The following is a 14,392-nucleotide window of genomic DNA, read 5'->3' as shown; positions in this document are numbered from 1 at the left end:
AGTTTTAAAATAGGTATTTGTTCAGTTATATGCTGATAATAAAAGCTGACTTGTTACAGATTTCCTTTTCTTCATCATCAAGCAGGTTTTAAATTTATTTTGTGTTTCACAGATATGTGATAAGTTAAACTTATGACTAACGTTCTGGACTTGAAGCTGAGAGATCATAGCTTGACAGACTTATAGGACCTTGGGTAATTCAGGTTACACATACCTCAGTTTCCTATTTACAAAATGAATATTAAAAACAGTGAGGTTAGAGGGTTTAAAAATGTATTCTGAATTGTCAAAGCCAACACTTTGTAGAAATATCAATATTTGACAGAATTTTACCTGAAAGGAGTGACAATAGAGTATGACATGTACTCAGGTATGGGGAATGAAGGTGCTGGGCTCTGCTCTCCCTAAGCCTTATTACTGGTATCAGAAGGGGACTTTACTGTGGTTTCAAATCACAGTTAAATGATATGTGGTGCTTATTTTTCAGAATATCTGAAGCATTTGTGCTTTTTCATGCTTAGGTTTTTTTTCACATGTAAGAAAGATCCTTTGTTTGCTTTAGTCAGTATCTGGAGACTGATTTTTGTGGTCACTCCTGCTTCCTTTCTTCCCTGATTTGGAAAGTCTAAAGGAGAACATGCTAATTCTTTCTTCTGTCGTGTCATCTTCTGATTTCTCCTCTTCAACTGACTATCTGGTTCATCCTGTATTTATTTTTATTTTTTTAGCCCAATTTTGAGGAGGGCACTGGGGGTCTTAGAGGGCCTGGGAGAGGTGGTCATGATGTGCTGATGGGTGCTTCTGGCTGGGGGGGGTCACTTGTGAACAGAAGCTGTCTCCATGCATATTTTGGGGCATTGACACTGGTTGCCCAGAAAAGCTGTGGCTGCCCCATCCCTGGCAGTGTTCAAGGCCGGATTGGATGGGGCTTGGAGCAGCTGGGTCTAGTGGAAGGTGTTCCTGCCCATGGCAGGGAGTTGGAACTATATGATCTTAAGATCCTTTCCAACCCAAACCATTCTATGATGGGTGTTACTGGCTGTAAAACAGATCATCAGAACTAAGCTACTGTGTAGAACAAGGGACCTTGTAGATAGCAGGAAGAGTGTATTTAAATAGCCCATTCAGCTGTAATGCTTGTTTACCATGTACTTAACAACACTGTTTGTCCCATGGGAGAATCTCTGTATGGTCTGTAAAGTAGAGAAACAAGCTGTTAACCTGAGAAGCTTGATTCAAAGCTCCTATCAGTGAGTATTCAGTGAATTTCTGAGACATATGATGTAGATTAAGTAAAATTTTTTTGTGTTTGCAAAACATAATTTCATAGTTGGAAAGTGACCCAAAATGTTGAGAAAAAACAGAAGAGGCCCTTAGAGTTGGTTGTCTTGACATCCATTTTTCCGGGCATCTATATTGTCAGTACATGTATTCAAGTTGTAGAGGAGAATGTCTGAAGAGGGTTGTTAGGAGTTTTGCATTGTTAAACAGGCTATAAACGAAACTTGTGTTAATATTGTGTAACTAAGAGAAACTGCTACTAAGTACTTAGAAGTTCTGAGTTGTGCATGTGGTGGCAAGATACTCCAACTAACTAGTATTTTTATCATACTGAGAAAAATACGTTGAGGTGGAATCAAACCCTGGTTTTGGATTACAAGTGTTTGAGTGAAGCAGTGTAGGTATGAAATAATCAGAAGCAGAAAACTGATGAATAAAGCTATGCTTCAAAGAAGTCCAAGCTCTTAAAAGTGAAGTCATACTCAGTTAAAGCTTTGCTGCTTTTACAGTTCTCATAGGCTTTTGATAATGCTACTACTGTGTTTGTGATCCCAGGGTAGCTTTAATTAATTTTAAAAAATTAATTAGATAATTTTCCTTTTTTCTCTGCCCTCTCCTAAGGGAGTTGAGAAGCAAGTTATTTTGCAAATAATTTCTGAGCTTGAGAGTACTGACTCTATCAGACATGAAATATTAGAAACAGTGCAACAGCTCATTGCATTGTATATATATTTTTTCCCTGTCATCTATTCTGCCTCATAAATCAAAAATCTCAAAGGATTAAAAAAAGAGCATAAAAAGGGATAAGACAAGAATAGGAAAGGAAGAGGAAAGCAATTCTTTATTTTCTTTCAGAAAAACTGATTATAAACGAGTGAAAGGTTTCTAAAACATTGAATATTGCTTTATTTCCTATATTGACCAAACACAATAGTATTTTGTACCTGCACAGAATCATTTTATGCAAAGAACTTGATGTTGCTTGTTTCTATAGCTACAGTAAAGGTAATTACTAGAGTATCTTTTGCAGATTCCGTTGTAACTTCAGGTAGCTAATGGCATTTATTTTATTTTTTTAAGTATTTGGGGCAAAACGCTCATTTTAAATGTCACACAAGTAATACCATTTTCCATCTTAGTTAAGTACTTTGTCATAAGACTTATCTCTGCAGAGCCTGGGGTTCTGTCTGTAAGCATATTACAGATATTATTGCTACTTATTTTCTAGAAGGAAGATAAAGTACTGTGTGTCCAGAGAAGCTTCTCTTCCATTTTTACTGTTTGCTACATACCACTGCAAATTCAACGTGAAATTACTGCAGAGATAATTCATACTATTCTGGGATATCTTGAATTAAACCAGAGGCACCTCAGAGACCATAACATTATCTCTGGGAATACAAACTATATAAATATAGACTTGTGATGCAGGGTTATGTTAGAATGTATGATTTTCTTAACAAGAGAGAAAAAAAACAGGTAAAGAATGTTTATTTCTTCATAAGAGCCAGTTTTTCAGCTAACTGCCTCATAATTATTCTGTGGGAAGAAGGAGACTTTTTTCTTTTTTAGGAGAGGTTCTTGATGAAAAAATGATAGATTCAGTCAAGCACAATCCAGGCTGAACAAACTTTTAAATTGTGGCATATGAGGCGTTTAATGGTTATGTGTATGAGGGGAGTTTGTCCTGAACCCACAAAGGACACAGTAGCAGAAAATAGGTATCAGAGTTTATCTTAGTAATGTGAAAATGAGCATGGAAATTTATATAACTTCGGTTGTTTGCTGTAGTATATTTTGACTGTGTTTAAATCTAAGAACTATCTTTTATCTTGGTTCAGAACTAGACAGAAGTTCAGACTATCATCAGGTCAGAGATTTTCAAGGTAAGTGATAAATTAAGATTTCAGTTAACTGGACTAAAACACTAGGAGCAAAATTAACTTATTTAAGGAGCAAGTTCTTATTTGACCTTAACTTTTTACTTTGTTCATCACTCACTCTGTGCAACATGTTGAATTTGAAAATAATATACACAAAAAGCATTAAAACCCCCACATTGCTAGTCCACAGAAAGTTTTCTGGGATACCAAAAGCTGTCTGAGAGAGTAAAAAGTCTGCCCAGGCTGCCATTTTGTCCCTTCAGAAGAACTAGCTGACTTCAGTGTCCTTCTTGCATGAAATGCATCTCCAAGTGTTTGTTTGTTTTGCATATATATATGTGTGCATATGAAAACATAAAAGACTCTTTATGTATCTGTGTGTGAATACATATACAGTGTATATAGTTTTCACACATTAAATTGGAAGAAAATATTTTTATTCTAGTACAGACATGTATGTACATGACTGTCTTGAATGGACTTAGTGGTCTTAGTTTTCAGCGGGTCAGTTAGTGGAGTTTCTCTTAGAACTTAAATTGCTTACAAAGTTTATTGGCATTTTATTTCACTACCACCTTCATCCATGGCGGTACTTACACTTGTCGAATGTTTGCCATTTTTATTCTATTTGACAGATATGGAAATGTCACATGTAAAAATTACTGAGCCTAACTACACCTGTATTGGAGCATCATCAAAACTATAAATGAGTGAAATGACAGTGGCAATGACTTGCACAGCCTTACTGTGGCCGTCTTTCCTAGCTGTGTGATAAATTATATTGTGGTCAGCAGTCACAAGACATGGATCTGATACTGTAATGGTTTTAAACCCAGCCAGTAGCTTAGCACCACACAGCTGTTCGCTCACCCTTCCTTTTCTCTCCCTGCTCTGGGTGGATGGGAAAGAGAATCAAAAGAATGTAAATCCTACAGGCTGAGATGAGAACAGTCCAATAACTGAAGTACAATATACTACTACTACTAATAATAATAAAGGAAATAACAAGGGGAAGAGAATATAAAACCAAAAGGTGGGGAGGAGAGCAAACCTGCAGTGATACCCAATACAATTGCTCACCATGCACTGACCGATACCGACCCTGACTTGAGCAGCGATCAGTCTCTTCTGGACCTCCTGTGCTGCGACACGGAATACCCCTTTGGCTAGTTTGGTTCAGGTATCCTGTCTCTGCTTCCTGTGTCCCTCCTCACTGGCAGGGCATGAGAGACTGAAAAGTCCTTGCTCAGGGTAAGCACTACTTAGTAACAGCCAAAACATTGGTGTTTTATCAGCATTGGTCTCAGACTAAAGCTAAAATACAGCACTGCGCTAGCTACTAGAAAACAACTCTAACCCAGCTGAACCTGGGACTGATACCTTGTAAAGCTGGAAGACAGGAACTGTCCAGAGAGTTTTACATGCACAACCTGACAGTGGATCCTCCAGACATTCAGAATGGAGTGCCTAGTAAATGTGGCTTAGCAGTTCCCTGACAGTTTGCTTTTCTCCATAGCTGACAGCTGGCTAACACAAAAGCCATGCTAGGAAAGTCCTGATGCTAATTCTGTAATGTGCCCTAACATAAATAAGAGCTAGTGATTGACCAACTCTTATGCTGCATGGTAAGAAAAAAATAGGAAATTACAGGCTTGGAACATTTAATGGGCAGAGGTTGCTTGCATTTTGTCTGCAGTTCTCTGGGCATCAAAAGGCATAGAACCAAGTTGACAGATTTGTTAATTACCTTTCTTACACATAGCACTCGCTATAAAAATAGAAAAGGAAGGAGGAGGTTTGGGCTTATTCCAGGCAGGATCCCAGTTCCCTCCATTTGATACATGGGTGGTGTTTCCTCTTCTGGCACTCAGGGATTTGATTATTTACACAGGTTTGCTTAGCGAGTGCACAATTTAAAAAATGAATTGACAGGAAAACAGACTTGCCTGCATGTGTGCACATGCATATGGAAATTTTTGTTCTGTATGAATGCATGGCATGGACAAGACAGAGCATGTTCCTTTTGACAGAGTAATAGGTATGGTGGAAACATCACAGTATCTTGGCCCGTGCTCAGCCTTTCTCCAGCAGCCCTTTAGTGTGTGGTGCTCTCCCTGCCACCTTGTATTTACTAGGCTGAGCAGTGAGGTGGATGTGGCCGACACAGTGGCTGGGAGAGGGGACCTGAGAGCCAGAGAAGAGTGAAGTTATTCTTCAGGACTTGTTTCCTGTTGTAGGTACACAGTGGTTGGGGGATTGAAATCCCACTGGGACTAAATGAAAGAAATGCAAAGCTCACTCGCTAACAGTGTCTCACTATGGCTTACTCAGTTGTGTGCATGAATTTATTTTACATGCTAGCAATAATGATTGGAGTACACGTGGAATACATCTGTATTGCACATGATGCAGCAGCTGTACTAGCTGTGGTTTTATTGTTGAGTACAGTGTAGATAGTTTAGGAAAAAAACCACAGAAATGGAGAACAATAACCTAAAAAATATGTGGATATTCTATGCTTAGGAGGTTCTTTCATTTAAGTTCATCAGGATACTCAATTTTTTTCCTTTATACGTTGATGAAGACCTGTCTTCTCTTCAGGTTTTTTTGTACTGTTGGAGGTTCTTGTATTGTTTTAATTACAGTTCTTTTAAATGAAATAGAAAGAAACTGGATTTCTCATATATTCACACAGTTAATGGTATGGTTGCTTAGCTTATGATTATTTCTTTGCAACAAAACCCTAGAAAAAGCGAACACCCAGTTCAAATTTTCAAGTTCAATATTAAGACATAATGCAGGAAGAGAAGTGAGTACAGTAAAAGAGTTGTAATTGAGAAGTCTTTTTCTAAAGTGTGCATAAAGTCTAATGTTATTGACAGTACCAGAGTCTTGCGTAATAGTTGCAAAATCTTTGGGTGTCACATATGCCGCTGTTTTAAATTTAACTGGTTGTCCTTTGTAGTCATCCTGTTGTGTTATGTGAATTGCAGACTTAGTGGAAGAAAGGTATTAGGATATTTCATGACAGCTTCTTTAGTGATTTCAAATGAATCAGCTTAGCTCTTTGAGTCGTCTTTTTCTCAACTCATGTTACTCCTTGGTAACATTAATAAGGGATAATATAAAGGGTGGATTGAATGATAAAGTGACAATAGTACAAAAAATTAAAACAACTTTGTACAAAAAATTAAAACAACTTTCTCCCTTCTCAGTCCAGTGAAGGCCAATCTTGTGCTCAGATCATTTTGCATTGCATGGATGTGGCAATCAGATTAAGTAAAAGTAGTGGAGGCTTTATCAGCAATAGCAGAGAATGTAGTCTTTAAATCTTTCTGGGTCCTCGTATTTCTAGGGATGAATATGCCACCTTTTGCAATTTAAATTCTGTTTCAGCAAATTTGGACAAGGCACACTTGTTGATTCTTGTTCCTGCTATGCTTTTCCCATTTTAACTCTGCTGCCATCCATGCATTTCCTGCCCATTGGGTGCTTTCCATACTCTTCTTCTGTCTTCCGGATTTTTTCCTATTTCTCTGCCTTTCTTACTGCCATTAATTAGCACTCTTCTGGAAGTTATGTTGATAGAGATCTCCAAAACTGATCTGCGTTGATTATGCAGCCAACAAACAATGGCAGAGCCAGGGCTGTTCCCAAGATCTGGTGTCAGCGTTGCTTGGCGATGCTAGAGGAACCAAGAATTGGCTGGTTACAGTGGAATATTTTAGTCTTTGGTTTTGTAGAGCTGAAAAATATTTCTGTGAAACCTGAAAAAATGTGGGTTTGTTTTTTTGGGGTTTGTGTTTTTTAATAAAGTTGAATCAGTGCAACTTTAAGACTGATCAGAGAAATGCAGTGTAATTAGATTGCATTTAGAGGATCTGGTTTAACTTTTGGAAAATAACCTTTCAACTGACAAACAAACCTGGAAATAATGCTTTTTGACTCCATCAGATAACAAGATAAATATTGGGCAAATGCATCATGGCAAAGTTCTTTCAAATTTCTGAGATAGGCAAAAGGCTGTTTTATGTGAGGATGTTGTTTTTGTGTTGTAAGAATGACAAATGACAACCAGTGATTAGGAGTTGCTTCTGCAGAGTTTAGAGAGGCATTTAATAAGCAAGAAAAGTAGTGTAGAAAATGCCAGTGTACACTGACAGTATGGTTTTAGAAAGTATGGCAGCATTTTCTGTGATTGATAACCTGTCTAGTGCTGAGAATTCATTTGAAATGCCAAGTATAGGACAGGTCAAATAAACTGGTCATAGCATATCTAAAAAAAAAAAAAAAAAACCAGAAAAAAGAAAAGGAAAGAAAAAAAGTTTGGCTTATAACAAAATGTAAAATAATAAAGGAAAATTAGCATCTTAGTATCAAGCTAACTTGTGCATTTTTTTTTATTGGAATGAATGTTCGGCTGTGTCATGGAGACAGTTTGGTCCAGCTGAGTAAACTGGCATCCAAATCATAACCATTTCCTGAGTTGGCTACTCAGTAATGCTTCCACCAAGCTGTGCTCCCTGTTATTGCTGGCCTTTGTCCTGGGAACTGTGCTTCCCGTACTTAATTAGATGAGAAAAAGGATGAGCTGTTCCTTTCTCTTGCCCTTCAGGTCCATGTCTGCAGGGTCCTAATTCTACTGCTTAGTAGCACAGCTCACTGAGCTGGCTGCTAACCTGAGAGCCTACCTTCCGAGAGAGGATCTGCTTTGCCTTCTCAACTTGAGAAGGACTAAATTCCAAATAATGCTACTCCTGTTTTTAATGTAGTATGACTATGGAAAGACAAAGTGGGAAGTTTCCAATGCCTTTGTCATTTTGGATATCTCCATAACTTTGGTGTTAAAAAGGGTCTAGATGAGGCCCTCAGAGATATGCTTTAGTGGTGGTCTTGGCAGTCCTGGGGTTATGGTTTAACTTGATGACCTTAAAGGTCTTTTCCAACCTTATTGATTCTATGATTCTTTCCTGATCTGAGTTATGTCAGTATGTGGAAAAAGATAGCACCTTCTCCAATTAATGGTGAAATGAGTCCTGGCAAATACAGTCCTCCACATATCAAGCAGCCAGAAATGGTTCAAATGTTCCCGTACCAGGGGACATCAAGCTTCTCTGGAAAAGCCAGCATTAATAGGAGCTAACCTGGATCAGCTGAGTTCTCAGCTTCTTTAAAATGGTGTGCAAAGGGGAGTAATTAGTACTTTCTCAGCAGGCCTACATTTGAGAATTTTCAGTAAACCAGCAATGATGACACGCAGTAGTAACATTTACACTAGTCAGGAAGGATTAAGATTCAGAGACAGAGGCTTTAGGGAGCTGATGTTAAATGGGTCAGCTGCATTTGATGCCTTCCATGCCACAGAGCTGGAACATGGGGAGAGACAGCAAAACTGTGTACTTGCTGTGGCCACCGTTTTTCTCTAATTAACATAAAGTCTTTGCTGTGTCTGCTAAAAGTGTTCACTGATGCATTAGAATTAATCTATTGGGATTACCAGTATTTAAATGCAAGGAGAGTAGCAAAAGAAAAGTTTAGGGGTTAGAATGTCTCTGGAGTGAACCTAGGTGTGCCATTTTCCCTACCACTGTGAGTGATTCCCCCCATGCTTCTTAGAGCTATGAGAGACTTTATTCCCTGCTGGGAAATAACATGGGAGCTCTGAGGGAGCCCTTTTTCTATCCAACCATTTATTCCCTTCCACTAATCCGCTTTCGCTACAATATAGTTTTGCCTCTTAGAATAATCTCAAATTAAAAGGATATTAATATGCACACACATGAGTAATTAGTAACAGTAATCATCTTTGTTTAGAAAAACACATGTAAGGATTGCTTACCTTTCTAAGGAGGATGCAGTTAATAGCTTATTGCAAGCAATGGGAACAGAACCATGTATTTTTATGCGCAAAATATTGGGTGGAGTGTGGGTGTTACAGTATTTGAAACCTGTATCTGCTGTCAGGTGGTTACAGTCAGTCCTCTGAGTACTGCTAGAGGATTCAGACAAAGTTCTGTTATTCTGGTGCCAGAAAGGTCAGATGCTAGAATTCAGAAAAATTATTTGCCTCAAATGCAGTTTATCTGAAAATAGCCATATGCCAGTTCGTTATGGTGATGTGCACACGCTTGAGGTAGTATGTTGCTTTTGGTGGCAAATGTCTCAGTAAGATGATTAGAAGCAGAGTGTCAATGCAGAGAATATAATCCATTCCAATATTAGAATGTGGGGCTGGATCCTGGAAGCTGGCATGCCCTGGAAGCCCAGTGTTTACAACCGCAGCTGACAGTGCTCAGTACCTCAGTGCTCCAAGCAACCAGCATTCAGTGTTTCTAGCTATTTTCTTTCTTTTTCTGAGAAGGATGAGTAAAGGACAACTAGTGCCATCACAAAATAGAGTTGCAGTGGAGAGTATGGTCTAGTGGAAATGGAAAAGTACTGTGTATTTTTATTTATTTCAGCTAATGCACTTCTGGCTTGATGGACAGCCTTATCCATAGTCATACTATCTACAAAGTGAGTTTGCAAGTGACAAAAGTAATACCATAAAAAAGAAATAAACACATACACACCACCAGTCTCAAATCTCCTGCTTTAATTTAAGGCCTCCTCTGACTTGGATGTAAAGGTCAAGGATTGACAGTGGTCATGTGAGGAAGTACCAATGACTTAAGAGTTGGGGTTGTTGAGGGATAGCTGAGTAGGTAGGTGAGAAGTGATACTTGTCAGGTACTGGATTGCTTCGTTAATAATAAGGTAGTTTTTTTTCAGAAGCACAAATGGAAGGTGGGTTTCTCTATCCCACCCCAATCCCTTAGGAAAACTCTGCCTGAAGAGTCCTGGCTTGACTTGGAAATGGCAAACCAGGTAAGATCGATAGGAAGGCAACTGTTCAGAGCTGATTGCTGCCACCTTTAGGCGAGCTGGAAATCGTCTCCATGCTGCTACATGTTCTCCAGACTACACGTTGCAAATGTAATTCCAAATTCCCTTAACCTCTAGAGATTTGGTGCATTGATCTAGTCCAAAACTCACCTTCATTGCATGCCCATGTGTTGAACTTGAGGTAACATTAAAAACAATATTGTACCAAAGTCACAATAAGTAATTGTAATAAAATTTGCAGGATGCACTTGTAAAGAACAGAAGTCCTTGTGTGAACTGATATTAAAGTTTACTGTCTCTTGCCTTTGTTTTATTTTACTTGATATTAACTTCAAATAAATATGCCAGTGTTGATGTTTACTTCAGTAGTGTATTTGCTTAATAGTCATAAGAAAAATCCCAGAGAATCTTTTATTTGCAACCCCTTTCTACTTAGCACTTCCCACCTGTCAAATTTGTCTATTTGAATGCTGTTGGTATTTTGGTCTGTTTTAAGAGCATTAGCGAGTAAAGGTTACTCTGTAGTTCATTACAAGAGGACAGTTCTGAGCATAATTGAAAAATAAAGATATGTTGCCAAAAATGTGTGTTGCAGTGTCTCTGACTATGGTATTTATAGGAAACCCATCACCATAGCAACTAAGTCTATGCTAAATAATTGCCAACAGATTTGTTCCTTTTGGTTGTTTTTTTTTTTTTGTAGTTTTTTTTTCTTCTTTTAACTTGTATAATATGTCTAGTTTTGACTATAGTTTTAAGTCTAACAGTTGTGTATACATATACATGTTTGCACACTGCATTTGGAAGATAAGCCAAGGGTCTCGCCATATATGATTCTGATTCTTGCAGAAGCATCCTCTGGGTTCTGGGTGTCCACGGTTGCTGTTTTCTTACGAATGAAAAAACAGTGCAGAGCAGTTTTAATAAAGGCAGTTTCAGTGTTACAGTAAGATGTTGCTATCATGGAAAGCCAGACATCAGGAAAAAGCAAGTATTTTCTACAAAGCCAAAGCAATTTCTTGAAAGATGTTAAATTTGTATTTAATAAGCACCTACTTCAAGTAGTGGAATTACCTGCTTTAGCTGTTTCTCTTATTCCATCAGCAGCACTTGGATGTTGCCTTACTCTGTGGGGTTGCATTTCACCCGTGGGTTGGCTTTTTATTTTAGTTTTTTTTTTTTTTTTTGTTCATTCTGTTGTGTGAAACAAATGTACAAACTTGCTTTGGAGGATTTACTGTGCTGCAGGCTATACTCTGTGTGAACAATTAGTGAAGAAGCAAGCTGCAGACCAGTGGGTTTCAGCATCTTCGTTCACTTTTTCAGGTGCCGATGACTGCTCGGAAATCTTATCATGCAGTCACCTTCACATTTGCTTCATGAGCATTCTGGAGAATACTGGAGTGTTTTACAAAATTTGTGCTTTCTTATGAGGGAAGTGGTCTGCTTCTCCATTGTTTTATTCTCCAGAAATGCTGTTTTGTGAGCTTATTCTGTTTGTAACCCTATTCTTTGGGAAGAATCCCCTATTCTATTCTTAGCAGTGAGAGAAACAAATTGTAAGAGTTTCCTTTGCACGATAAAGTCTTTGTTCTTAAAATGTGTGTAACTTGGTCTGTCTGAAAAGATCTAGTGAAGTAGCCGTACTTTGAACATCATCTTGCAAGCCATTGCATTTTGGTAGAATAACGACAAGGTGAAGGCTTTGTGCTTCTGCCTGACTTTAGTTTCATCTTGTTGGGAGATCAAATGGATTTATTTACTCTAGCAGGTAATGCATCTTGCTGCTTCAAAAAGCTGGTAACTGAAAGATCTCTGACTTCTAAGGTTTTATTTGTCATATCATACAGGTCATGAACCATAGGTATGAAGTCTCTAAAACACTAGCTTCATTATGTCAAATGTGAGTTCTCCTAGAAACAGTGATAGTAGCAAGACCAGTAGCACAGAAGACCCTGTCATACAGTATTTTGAAATTAATGACAGTAACAGCAGTAACTTTGGAGCTGTATTATACGCACCTTTCAGTACTCTGAGCCATTTGTTACATTAAAACATGTATGTAAAATTGGATTTTCTAAATGTGTTCTTTATTATATTTGTGTAATTGTTCAAACATAGGTGTTGAACGGGTTAGATGAAAAAGACAGTTCAGAGCAGTTTTTTCGTTTCTGTGAATTTCATATAGGAGTCTGTACAGACATGCAGTTTAAAAACTGGACTGAATCAATGAGATGGACCTAATTAAACAAACTAATTCACTTTACCAGGAATCAAACCTTCAATGTTCAGTACCACTTCTTTGAAATCTATAAACTTAAATATGTTCCTGAAATGCATGTGGAACAATTCTGCAAATGAGAAGATAGACCCACTGAATGTGGTGTGTTATGAAGTTTGTTAAACTTTGGTTCATTAGAACATAAAATGTACATACATAGATTTAAGTATCTCAATCCATGTAATTTATAGCTGTGATAAGTACTATGTCAATCAGTTATCTAGTAGTAATCTTCTAAAAGACAGTATGTTCAAATTCCAAATATCTCTTAGTGCCGTAAGTGAAAAGAGTTCTTCAGCTTTTGGAGACGATTCACTTGGGGAAATATCCTTGAAAGTGTCACCTTGTGTTCTACCTAAGGACATGCTTATTAAGTTTAATCTACAGTTTTAAGTTCTGCTGGAGATGAAGATTTATGATCAAGGTTAGACTAAACCATGGCAATGTTGTCTTGGTTAGTGTAATGGCAAAGTAAGTGGGTTTTAAAGCACAGAAAGTACAATTTCTTGTTCACAGTATCTATCCCATTTAATATATATCAGAGAAGTCACGGGTATAACATCTTAATCATTATTGCTCTTTCCAGACAATTACTCTTCTACTGACTCATGTCCCCTCACATACAATTTGTTCCTGTTCAAGCCACTTCCAGACTGTTAAATAGCCACACATCCCATTTGAAGTAAGTGTGTGGACTTTAAATTGTAGCTTGTATTTGTGTTTGACTTTTTTATCAGTGCCTCCCATTACTTATTTTGGCTTGCATATCCTAGTTTCTTTCATGTCTACTCTCAAAAAATGTGAATGGATTTTATTTTTAAAATTTATCACTGATATTTGTTGGGGTTATGATTATTACAATAAACCGATTTCTTATTGCATGCTGAGTAATACTGAGCTATGCTTCCAAGAGTTAAATCTTATCCAACAACAATTCTGCATGCTCATGGTCATTAAACAGCAGTAAGTAGTTTGGTCATTAAACAGCAGTAAGTAGTTTGATAAAGTGTTTTTTCCAGTCATCTTAAATTTTTCGGTTTAGTATGTTTAGTTGGTCGTCTGATTCTGTGCAATATAATTTGGAATACTTGGAAACTTGCGTAAAATTATTGCATGTAATCCTGTCTACCATAACTAAACTGAGAGAAATTTTAATCTGCATATGCCTCAGTTTCATATTTCAACATCGTTCACATTTATGTTCCACTAGAAGAGAGCAAATTAGTGGAGTCTAGATTTCTTCAACTTCTCTGACCTTTGTGCAATGTAAAACATGAGGTACATAAGGATTAACTAGGTTTGATTTGGTTTGAGAATGAAATCATGCTATGTATGCTAAATGACAGTCTGTGCTGGGGAACCCCACTGATTAGGAAACCTGATTTATCTGGATTTTGACAGTAAATTGTGTAAAAATTTGTGTGAGTGAACAGCTATTGAAATATGTACTTTTAAATAAAAATATATAGTGTTTGTATTGCATAGTATCTAACAAGGGAGGCCTAAGAATTTAGTGGGATGAAAACAGCAACGTTGTACAGATTTTTCTTTGAACTCTATAGAATTAAATCAAGTGATTATTTCTTGTTCCTAAATTGAGGCACTTTATCTTGAACAGTGATTTTCCTGTGGAAAATTTGTTCAGTTTTAATAGTCCTGGGCAGCCTCCTGTTGCTGACCCTGCTTGAGTGAAGGGGAGCATGTGCGTGTGGATTTGGTAATAAAGCCTTCCATCCTCAGCCATTCTGTCACTCACTGGAATTAACTTTGCTAACTTGACAGGATTGGATTTTTCCCATAAACTCTTTCTTTTACAGTTTAACTAGGTAAATTGAGCTGCTTAGGGTGGCCATGAAATTTTATGGAGTAAAATTTGGCCGTTGATTTACAACATGAATTGAATATAGAGGCGATGGTTGTTTCTGTGCTTTGAATTAGCATTACACAAATCCCCACTCCTTGAGAGTAGGTACAAGGGAAGTTTGAGGTGGACGTTGCAACTTCTTTAATACTTCTTTACTACTTCTTTTTCATTATGCTTAGAAAATAAAACTGTGCATAA

The 14,392-nt window shown here is 37.6% G+C and overlaps 1 protein-coding gene across 2 annotated transcripts in view; it reads left to right on the top strand.

Annotated features, from left to right (window-relative positions):
* GRID1 (glutamate ionotropic receptor delta type subunit 1) overlaps nt 1–14,392 on the top strand; it is a 604,451-nt gene that overhangs the window by 216,768 nt on the left and 373,291 nt on the right. The window lies entirely within an intron of this gene.

Source organism: Neopsephotus bourkii, unplaced genomic scaffold (assembly GCF_033783945.1).
Source record: "Neopsephotus bourkii isolate Nb327-2 ecotype Australia unplaced genomic scaffold, CSIRO-AGI_Nbou_v1 NB_1634, whole genome shotgun sequence".
Taxonomy (NCBI): Eukaryota; Metazoa; Chordata; class Aves; order Psittaciformes; family Psittacidae; genus Neopsephotus; species Neopsephotus bourkii.
The sequence above is the reverse complement of the archived record's forward strand: the minus strand, read 5'-3'. Positions and strand labels throughout refer to the sequence as shown.